Raw genomic sequence first — 12,406 nt, 5'->3', positions numbered from 1 at the left:
TGTTTCGAAACACAGTGGTGTGCGGAACATTACGATGGAAGAACCTTTCACATGATGTGTTCCTTCCAAGTAACACATGTCGATAAAACCTGTATCTATTGTAGTATAATGAACTATAGTGTAGTACAGAAGGTGCCTGAAATAAATGCGCAGTACAACGAACAGAATGACACTTTCATTCAAAGACGTCAACTACTGCGAAGCTCTAGCGATAGGGCGTTCCATTCCTGCACCAGCGCGTTGGTGCATGTGGCCATTCTGCAGTATGTCTCCCTAACGTATCCCACACGTGCTAGATGGGGCTTAAGGCGGGGCAACGGGCGGACCAGACCATTATCAGAATACCATCTTGTTCCAAGAGGTTGCTCACCTGCACAATTCGAGGCGTCCGCTCATTGTCATCCAGAAAGGTGAAGTCAGGTCCGAATGCACCCCTGAAAAGACGCGGGTAGGGAAGGATTACAGTGTAACAATAACGTGGACCGATGAGTGTACTCTGTTCACACAAACACACACACACACACACAAACACACACACACACACACACACACAAATAACCCCAGAACCACCAATATGGACATGTTCGAATGCTTGACGTATCCTCGTAGGGCGAGTGGGAACATGGTTGAACACGATCGTATTATATATATATATATATATATATATATATATATATATATATATATATATATGCGACTGCATCAAACTGCGCAGGTGGTTCTAGGAACGAGAGTATATTAGGTGTATGGGTTGGCCCGTCCGTTCTCCCGACTTAAATTCCATCGAGCACGTTTGAGAGGTGTTGGGATAGCTTATTGCAGCACCTCCAAAGCTCCTACGACCATCCAGCGGTTGTCATCCGCACTGCTGGAGGAATGGAAAGCTCTACCAATAGACTCCTTACCAACCATGTGGTCAGTATGAGGGCACGTTGCTGAGCATTAACTGCCGTCCGTAGTGATCACACACCCTATAAAAAGTCATGTCCTGCAGTTTGTAATGTCCGCGGGACCACCATGACTCGCGGTGACTTCGGTTTAGTTACTGTCTTTCCATAAAGTGTCACCACGTTCTGTTCTGCAATGTACATGTTCCTTCTGTTCATGGCCGAAATTTAATGGAGCAATGTTGCACTCTGAGACGAAAAGACGTCGCATCATGGAGTTATGTAAATGGGTCAGAAATTTATATTCATACAAATATCGTCGGGAAATGAAAACTTGTCAAATTTTGCTACCGATGAATGAATGCGTAGAATCGTCTTCAGTGGCGGGTCCCGCTTCTAACCGAGAGCTCCGATGACCACCGGAGACGAGTCTGGAGACACCCAGGACAGTGGTTGGTTATGATCCTGACCGTCGCCCACCAAAAGGCGCGGAAACGAGATATGATGATATGGGATGCCATTTCTTTCATAGCAGGACTCCTTCGATTGTAATCCGTAGCACTCTTTTAGTCGACCGGTGCTTCGACGATGCTCTACGTCCGTTTGCTGTCCCTCCACGGCAAGCCATTCAGAGCTTACAGTTCAAAAAGATGATACCCGCCTGCACACGGCAAGGGTTTGTTCCACTTGCCTTCGTGCTTGATATAACATACCTAAGTCAACAATATCGCTGGATAATGAGAACCTAAGGAGCATTATGGGCAGGGCAGGGGCCTTCAACCAGTTCGGAATTCTGACGCTCTAGCTAGCGAAATCAATAGAAATTGACACGAAATCCCTCGGGAGAATACACAACAACTCTGTCAATACAAAATGGAGTAACTTCTTGCGTTATTGACTTGTTCAGTTTGTTTGTTATTTATTTTATTTATTTTTTATTTTATTTATTTATTTCATTGATTTATTTATTTATTTTATTTTTTGCAGCGATATTTATAAACAGCAAAAGAAATGTGCAAGAGTTATGGTCACTAATTACATCACAAACAGATATCAAGAGAGTCTATCCAATCCAGTGCTGTTGGCGAGTCGTTGATTACGTCGTTCCAGCCTCCACTGAAACACCTATTCGAACATTGCTCTACAATGTGTTCAACAGACTGTTCTGCTGCTCCACAGTCGCACAACGGGGAGTCTGAGAGTCCCAACTGGTACGTGAAGGACTTCGTTCTTCCATGTTCACATTGGGTTCTATTGAGCACACACTAGGTTCTTCTAGGTAGTTGGAAGCCTGGTACGCATGTAGGGTCTTCGAGGCCACGGTGAAGTATGCTGTTGTCGTTTTTCCATGTCTCCTTCCACACATCTCCGATCTTGAATGGTTCGGGTTCGTGAGCTATACAGAAAGGTTTTCTTGATTTGCGAAGCGTGCAGAGTGGATTGTGCAGTATTTCCTGGACGGGTAGATTTTGGCAAAGCTTTACATTATTAATCTTTTCCCGATGGCGGGTCGCTGCTTCTTGTCGTCTCAAATTTGGTGGGGTGTTGCTACTGAGGGGAGACAGCCAAGGTGATGGGGCTGATCTCAGGGTCCCCGTTACAATTATCATGGTGTCATTCAGATGATCTTCTACCTTACTGGCATGCACGGTGCTGTACCAGACAGGTGCACAATATTCAGCCACAGGTAATACGAGAGATAAGGTCGCTGTACGGAGAGTGTCAGCTTGTGCACCCCAGGAAGTTCCAGCAAGTTTCCGGATAATCTTGCTCCTGCTCCTTAACTCTTCTGCTAGTGAGGAGAGTCCTGTACGTAAGTGATCGGTCCAGTTTGATTCCAAAATACTTACAATGAGCGTTGTTTTTAACTGATCTGTTACAGTACGTGACCTTTATTGGCTGGTTTGCTAATCGGATGTCGAGGTGGAAAGCTGTCACTTCAGTTTTTGTAGCGTTAAGGCATAATCTCCATTTTCTGTGATAGTCACCAAGTACTCTAAGGTCTTGTGTGAGCACATTTTCTCCCTCCTCTAGGCGCTTGCTTTGATATGCAATGACGGTACCGTCAGCGTACCAGAACTTCCAATACACAATTACTGGCATGTTACTTACGTACAAGTTGAACAATAATGGGGCCAGGACAGATCCTTGTGGTAGACCGTTCTTCAGTTTATATGACTTGCTCGTTTTGTCATGAAGACAGGCTCGGAAATATCGGTTTTTCAGCATGTAGGACGGAAGCGTTGTTAATCTTAAGCATGGAACAGTTCCCTTTAGCTTCAGCATTAGTCAATCCACTTACACAGTGTCGTAAGCAGCGGTTAGATCTACAAATGCTACTGTAGTTTTCAGCCTTTTCTGGAAACCAGCTTCGAAAAATGAAGTGAGCGCCAACATCACCTCACAGCAGCTGTGGTTTTTCCTGAAGCCTGCTTGATAAGAAGGCACTTTGCTGTCAACTGTTTGGTAGATCCTATTGTAAATTAGCCGTTTCAGTAGTTTGTAGCAGACTCTGAGAAGGGGAACTGGACGACAGCTTGAGGGATCGTCTTTCAGTTTTCGTTGTTTGAGGATTGCAAGGGTTTATCCTATCTTAAAATCTGCTCATTTGGTGAAGCTCATTCTCTTGAATAAATCAGCCAAAAAGCTACTGACATTAACTACTGCTGCACGAAGCGACACCTTTAAATAAACTACAAGAAAAGTGTAGAACTTCGTGTCACGTCGCTGACAAATCAAGGAGATCAGGACACCACTCTGACGCCCGTTGTCAGCTCTCAGCTCACAGAACTCAGTTTCGCTGTTTCTCATTCAGGCGGCTCACGAAACTCCATTCGAGTCCTCCCGTATAAAAAAAAGAAAATTGTCAACTGACACGTTTACATTTACACCAAGACAAAACTAGTTACGAAACTTGAAAATGCGAGTGGTTTCTTTAAAAGTATGTGATATCGCTAACATATTTGCTTTATATCCTTGAGATAGTAACATTTCATCCCGTTTCTCTAATAACCAGTGACTCACCTGGAATAGGCAACTGTAATAGTGATGAGATCCCTACATGTTGGTTGGACGTTTATCAACTTTTGAGTCTGTACCAAATGCTGTTATAAAATTTTCACCATACAAGCACAAATAACAGTCACATAATTAACAGTGATGACAAGAAAAATGGTCTCGGTCATAGCAAATGAGAAATATGAAATTTTCCATACCGTACCCAATTCAATAAATTTCAGGTTATGGTGTACTACTGTGGCACTGAAGACATAAATCATTTGAAACATATAAAAATCACAGTGAACATGAGGTCGAGGGTTACAGCTACTGGGGTCCAGTAAGGTGCACATTTAATGAAAGACTGGAAGAAACTAGCAGTTATGCTGTCTATAAGCTCTTGAATAGGTCGCTGACTGAAGATTCAAAACCAAGATGACCTTATGCGAAATGAACCTGTATGAAAAGGAAGCTGTTATCGTAGTCAGTTCGCACTATTAACATAGCGCCATCTTTCATACATCCTTAACACTTCTCGTGGAAATTAACTACAAGAATGTTGAGCGTTAGCCACGTTAAGAAGGTTAATTGACAGTTTGCAGTGAACGATGGTAATGAAATTCCCTGCTATTCCCGCATGACAGGACAGATAGTTTTTGGAAAGGGGCCAAAACGAGTGGCTGTCAGTTGTACTCGAACATACTACTTCATTCATTTGACAAATATTCCAAGCGTAAAAAAATAAAAAAAATAAAGAAAAAACTGAACAAGCCAAACATTGATTTTAGAACTTAATTCTCAGCTAAATGCGCCGTTCTATTTCACACCTCAAGGGCAAAACAACTTTATTTTAAAACCGGCTGAAGGCCTATAACTTAAGACTCAAAATCAAGAATTTGAATTTTAAAACGCAGAAGACTCTATTTTAAAACATTTCTCTAAATTAGGCTGAAGTCCCAAACAATCTCATGCCTTAAGAGCAAAACAACTTTAATTTAAAATCGGTTAGAAGTCATACATAAACAAACGACAAGGACAAAGAAGAAAAGGCCGCACATCAAACGGCGCCCAGAAGTTTCCAAGGTTTGGCCTGGCATTCAAACACCTCTGGTGAGACAGGCAGTCGGCCCAACAAATCTCAATCCGACGGCAAAACAACCGACAGACAGTCAACGGACCAAGCGACAGGATAACTTCCGCTCCACCCGACCAGCACACAACAGGGAGGTTAGTGGAACAACGCAGAAGGTATCGGCGCCCACAACGAATTACACATTCAACTGTCAAACTACAAGCAGTGCTGGACAGCCACAACACGACGAGGAAAATACACTGCCTGAATTTACGTCAACGGCCATGGCAGGCAACCGGAACGTTAACGGCCACCAGGCAGAAGATTCCGCACGTTAAACTCCACAGGAGGACGGCTGGAATTCCGCCAACTTGATAACACACGTTGTTGCTGACGGGAATGTCTCAACAGCCCACAACCAAAATCAAACGACACAATGTGAACAGCTGGGGCTGGCTGGTAGATTAAGTAAAGACTCAACTTTTGTGTCCGGTTTCGGTGAGCGACGGACCTCGTAGCAATGAGAACAGCCCCTCACACTCCGACCGTTCGCGGACCCCGCCAGCAGCGCCGGCCAGACACGCGCCACGGAAACTTCCTCTCTGCCCCACGCCAACCGACCAACTGCCAGGCCCGGAAACGGTGAAAGGACCAAATAGACGCCGGCCTATTAGACGACAAACCGAACGACCAACCAACGGTCGTCCCGCTCCAATCTCCCTCCGTCGGACAGTTCATGTGTGTCACCAGCGGTCGGCGAGCACTGGATGTCAGAGCCTCACCGCCGCTCCGTCCCGACTACACTGTTGCTCCGTTCCGAATGCACTGCTGGTCCGTCTCCAACTAACTAGTCCGACACACAACGACCCCGAAATACTATCGGTCACTCCAGAGGTGGTACGACAGTGCACTTATCGATACGCGCTGCTGCTGCCACTCACGGACAAGTAAGGCAGGAAGTTAGTGACGCCAGTAAATGGAATAAGAAAACGAGGCGGCAGTACCGTAATAGAAGATGACAAACAACAAATGGCATGAACACGAGTCGTGCACGGCTCAGGTACATTTCCTATACGTCACATATACAATAGACAATTTGTTCTGCGTTCCTCAGATACTCTCCTAAACAAGCTACATATACATCTACATCTACATCTACATTGATACTCCGCAAGCCACCCAACGGTGTGTGGCGGAGGGCACTTTACGTGCCACTGTCATTACCTCCCTTTCCTGTTCCAGTCGCGTATGGTTCGCGGGAAGAACGACTGTCTGAAAGCCTCCGTGCGCGCTCTAATCTCTCTAATTTTACATTCGTGATCTTCTCGGGAGGTATAAGTAGGGGGAAGCACTATATTCGATACCTCATCCAGAAACGCACCCTCTCGAAACCTGGCGAGCAAGCTACACCGCGATGCAGAGCGCCTCTCTTGCAGAGTCTGCCACTTGAGTTTATTTAACATCTCCGTAACGCTATCACGGTTACCAAATAACCCGGTGACGAAACGCGCCGCTCTTCTTTGGATGTTCTCTATCTCCTCCGTCAACCCGACCTGGTACGGATCCCACACTGATGAGCAATACTCAAGTATAGGTCGAACGAGTGTTTTGTAAGCCACCTCCTTTGTTGATGGACTACATTTTCTAAGCACTCTCCCAATGAATCTCAACCTGGTACCCGCCTTACCAACAATTAATTTTATATGATCATTCCACTTCAAATCGTTCCGTACGCATACTCCCAGATATTTTACAGAAGTAACTGCTACCAGTGTTTGTTCCGCTATCATATAATTATACAATAAAGGATCCTTCTTTCTATGTATTCGCAATACATTACATTTGTCTATGTTAAGGGTCAGTTGCCACTCCCTGCACCAAGTGCCTATCCGCTGCAGATCTTCCTGTATGTCGCTACAATTTTCTAATGCAGCAACTTCTCTGTATACTACAGCATCATCCGCGAAAAGCCGCATGGAACTTCCGACACTATCTACTAAGTCATTTATATATGTTGTGAAAAGCAATGGTCCCATAACACTCCCCTGTGGCACGCCAGAGGTTACTTTAACGTCTGTAGACGTCTCTCCATTGATAACAACATGCTGTGTTCTGTTTGCTAAAAACTCTTCAATCCAGCCACACAGCTGGTCTGATATTCCGTAGGCTCTTACTTTGTTTATCAGGCGACAGTGCGGAACTGCATCGAACGCCTTCCGGAAGTCAAGAAAAATAGCATCTACCTGGGAGCCTGTATCTAATATTTTCTGGGTCTCATGAACAAATAAGGCTACTTGACCCATTCCTCAATTAAGATCACCAATGAATTCTTTGCAGCTGCTTGACTGCTGCTCTGCAGACTCAAATAACTGCTTGATAGTAATAGCGAATAACCTGTTCAAAAATCACAAGAGGGAGAGGTATACTTGGAGAAGACCAGGAATACCGGAAGATTTCAGTTGGATTACATCATGGCCAGACAGAGATTCCGAAGTCAGATACTTGATTGTAAGGCATACCCAGGAGCAGATAGAGAATCAGATCACAATGCCGTATTGATGAAGAGTAGACTGAAGTTTAAAAAAAAGAAAGGAAAAAAACTTACTGGCAGTTTGTCAAAACTCAGAGTTAATATCACTAGCCAAAATGAGACTGTGACGATGTTTCAATGATGTGGTCATGTCAATCAAATTTTAAACACGTCTATCTCCAATTTCACTTGGTTTGCGTTGTTCGAAAATGCTGCTTATCCTAACTGTCGTGTACCAGCATATTAATTGCTGGTAAACTAAAATAAAACAGTAAAATAGAATTAAGAGCGATAAAGAAATCTCATATTCTGATATATGTGCCTTCCATTTCCTTGGAAGAACCCCTACTAATCAGATTTACGTGTTTGTTTATTAGTTTCATTAAAAATTGTGATCAATGCGTATAAACGTCGTTTTGATTGATCAACTGCAACACACCACACAACCTTCTAGCTGGAAGATCGTTCTTAACACACGTGCATGTTTTTACTTTACGCACGAGCAGTTTCGACCTTTCACGCAGCTGCCAATACATTTCACACACCAATGCATTTCCCTCCGTCAATTTTATGTAAGGCTCCCCAGGCGACGCACATCTGTATCCTTCAAAAAAAGTAAGCCAGTATTCTTGGAACGTGCAGTGGCCGTTCATCAATGACAGCCGATTTCTCTTTCCTCTCCGGAATCGTATATCAGTTACATATTCAGGCGCACTCCGGAACATTTTACGTGCTTGCAATACCACGGGCGGTAAGTACTTGGTGACTGAACAAGTTCTGATTTGGAGTGTCGTGAAAATATTGGCGTCCGCAAACTTCGTTTCGGAGGAACCATTCACCATTAATGACATAACGGTATTTCTTATGGCACAAGAGCACTGCTTCTGCTGTAAGAGACTTTCAGTGTGGTATTTGGTGTAAAACAAGAGAAAAGGACTGAACAAAAACCAAATGTTAGGTACCGAACGAACACAAAAGATGTTGTAATTGAGTAGTCAACCAGACAGAAGTAGCCGACCGCAACAGACGCTGCAGCAGATAAGTAAACCGCTTTTGTGTCATTTACGAGTTCCTAACCAGAAGCGAATTCTATAATATTTGTGTGCTTTAATAGTTTAGTTTCTTGAGTTTCTACGTGTAGATTTAAAATCTAATAGCCACGGTCCTCGCGTTTTCGTTTGCGTCAGAAAGTAAACCGATTTTGTGACATATTACAAGTTCGTTAACAGGGGCAAATTATTTAGCTTCACCTGAATGCTTCGGTGGTTAGGTTTTTGAATATTTGCGTATTACTAGACACAGTCCGCGCGTTTTCGTCAGGTTCTACAGTAGATTTCTGTAGCGTGAGTCGATAGTCCGTTTATCTGCGTAGTTTAGTTTTCCACGGTTTTTAGTATGGACAGGTACTGCGATTGTTGTGTACGGATGCGAGCCGAGTTGGTGACTCTTCGCTCTCAGCTTCAGGCTGTGGTGGCTTCGGTTACACAGCTTGAAGCTGCAGTGGATGGGCACCACTGTTGTGGGCCGGCCGTGGGGATCCAGCGGACGTCCAGCGCGTCAGAGTCCTCCGATCGGTCCTCACTGGTGGCCAGCCCAGTTACTGCTGGCTCTGAGGCTGACCCCTCACCTACGGTCGATTGAGAGGTCGCCCCAGGGCGAAGCAGGCGGCGAAAGACTTCCCAGGCGGCCGCACGTGAGGCCTCCCCGGTTTGTCTGACAAACAGGTTCCAGGTGCTGTCTGTGGCTGACACTGTCACTGAGCCAGATGCTGTCGCCTATCCTGTTTCAGAGGAAACCACTCAGCCTGCAACATCCGGGCAGTCGCAGAGGGTGGAATTATTGGTAGTTGGGAGATCCAACGTTAGGCACGTTATGAGGCCCCTTACTGACTTGGCCGACAAGGAGGGTAGGAAATCCAATGTGCACTCCGTGTGCATACCGGGTGGAGTCATTCCAGATGTGGAAAGGGTCCTCCCGGATGCCATGAAGAGCACAGGGTGCAGCCAACTGCAGGTGGTGGCTCACGTCGGTACCAATGATGTGTGTCACTTTGGATCAGATGAGATTCTCTCTGGTTTCGAGCGGCTAACAGAAGTGGAAAAGGCTGCCTGTCTTGCTTGCAAGGCGAAAGCAGAGCTGACCATTTGCAGCGAAGTCGACAGGACTGATGGCGGACCTTTGGTACAGAGCCGGGTGGAAGGTCTGAATCAGAGGCTCAGACGGTTCTGCGACGGTGTAGGCTGCAGATTCCTCGACTTGCGCCAAAGGGTGGTTGGGTTTCGGGTTCCGATGAATAGGTCAGGTGTCCACTATACGCAGGAGGCGGCTACACGGGTAGCAGGGGCTGTGTGGCGTGGACTGGGCGGTTTTTTAGGCTAGAGGGTCTCGGGAAAACACAAGAAGGGCTTTAGTCACAAAGGGAGCAGGCTGAACGCAGGAAGAACGTAGATAAAGGAGCCATTGGTATAACGTTTGTAAATTGTCGTAGCTGTGTTGGGAAAGCACCAGAGCTCCAAGCGCTAATAGAAAGCACTGAGGCTCAAATCGTTATAGGCACTGAAAGCTGGCTAAAGCCGGACATAAGGTCAGCCGAAATTTTTGCGAAGAACCTAACGGTGTTCCGAAAGGATAGGCTAAACACGGTTGGCGGTGGCGTGCTTTTGCTGTCAGAAGTAGTTTAGCTTGTCGTGAAATTGAAGTAGATACTTCCTCTGAGGTACTATGGGCAGAGGTCATTGTTGGCAACCGGAATAAAATAATAATTGGATCCTTTTACTGACCACCAAATTCAGATGATACAGTTGCTGAAAGGCTCAAAGAAAACTTGAGTTTGATTTCAAACACGTACCCGACTCATACGATAATAGTTGGTGATGACTTTCATTTTCCCTCTATATCTTGGCGGAAATACATGTTTAATTGCGGAGGTACGCATAAAATATCATCTGAAATTGTGCTAAATGCATTGTTTGAAAATTATTTCGAGCAGTTAGTTCATGAGCCCACGCGAATAGTAAACGGTTGTGGAAACACACTTGACCTCTTAGCAACAAATAATCCTGGGTTAATAACGAGCATAGAAACCGATTCAGGAATTAGTGAACACAGGGTTGTCGTAGCAAGATTGAATATTCTAATCCCAAAATCCCCGAAAAATAAACGAAAAATATAAGTATTCAAAAAAGCAGATAAAAATACACTTAACGCCTTCCTGAAAGAAAATTTCCACTCATTCTAAATTAATGATACTAGTGTGGACCAGATGTGGCTTGAATTCAAGGAAATAGTATCGGCAGAAATTGAGAGATTTATACCAAACAAATATACGAACGACGGAGCTGATCCTCCTTGTTACACAAAACGGGTTAGAACACTGTTGCAGAAATAACGAAATAAACATGCCAAATTTAAACAGACGCAAAATCCCCAAGCTTGGCGATCTTTTACAGAAGCTCGAAATTTAGCGCGGGCTTCAATACGAGATGCCTATAACAGTTTCCACAATGAAACTCTGTCTCCAAACGTGGTAGAAATTCCAAGGAGATTCCGGTCGTATGTGAAGTATGTTAGCGGCAAGAAACAATCAATGCCTTCTCTGCGTGATAGCAATGGAGATACTATCGAAGACAGTGCTGCCAAAGCAGAGTTACTGAGCATGGTCTTCCGAAATGCCTTCACAAAAGAAGACGAAGTAAATATTCCAGAATTCGAATCAACAACAGCTGCCAGCATGAGTAACGTAGAAGTAAATATTCTCGGAGTAGTGAAGCAACTTAAATCACTCAATAAAAGCAAGTCTTCTGGTCCAGACTGTATACCAATTAGGTTCCTTTCGGAGTATGCTGATGCGTTAGCTCCATACTTAACAATCATATACAACCGTTCGCTCGACGAAAGATCTGTACCCAAAGACTGGAAAGTTGCACAGGTCACACCAATGTTTAAGAACGTTAGTATGAGTAATCCACTAAATTACAGGTCCATATCGTTAACGTCAATACGCAGCAGGATTTTAGAACATATATTGTGTTGGAACATTATGAATTACCTCGAAGAAAACTGTCTATTGACACACAGTCAACATGGGTTTAGGAAACATCGTTCTTGTGAAACACAACTAGCTCTTTATACACATGAATGTTTAGTGCTATTGACAAGCGATTTCAGATCGATTCCGTATTTCTGGGATTTCCGTAAGGCTTTTGCACTGTACCGCACAAGCGGCTCGTATTGAAATTGCTTGCTTATGGAATATCGTCTCAGTTATGTGACTGGATTTGTGATTTCCTGTCAGAGAGGTCACAGTTCGTAGTAATTGACGGAAAGTCATCGTGTAAAACAGAAGTGATGTCTGGCGTTCCCCAAGATAGTGGTATAGGCCATTTGCTGTTCCTTACCTATATAAACGATTTGGGAGACGATCTGAGCAGCCGTCTTCGGTCGTTTGCAGATGACGCTGTCGTTTATCGACTAATAAAGTCATCAGAAGATCAAAACAAAGTGCCAAATGATTTAGAAAAAAATATCTGAATGGTGTGAAAAGTGGCAGTTGACCCTGAATAACGAAAAGTGTGAGGTCATCCACATGAGTGCTAAAAGGAATTCATTAAATTTCGGTTACAGGATAAATCAGGATATTCTGAAAGCCGTAAATTCAACTACATACCTAGGTATTACAATTTACAATTACGAACAACTTAAATTGGAAGGAACATATAGAAAATGTTGTAGGGAAGGCTAACCAAAGACTGCGTTTTATGGGCAGGACACTTAGAAAATGTAACGGACCTACTAAGGAGACTGCCTACACTATGCTTGTCCGTCCTCTTTCAGAATACTGCTGCGCGGTGTGGGATCCTTACCAGATAGGAGTGACGGAGTATATCGAAATAGTTCAAAGAAAGGCAGCTCGTTTTGTAT

This window comes from Schistocerca serialis, chromosome 2 (genome assembly GCF_023864345.2).
Source record: "Schistocerca serialis cubense isolate TAMUIC-IGC-003099 chromosome 2, iqSchSeri2.2, whole genome shotgun sequence".
Classification (NCBI taxonomy): Eukaryota; Metazoa; Arthropoda; class Insecta; order Orthoptera; family Acrididae; genus Schistocerca; species Schistocerca serialis.
This window is presented reverse-complemented; position numbering follows the sequence as displayed.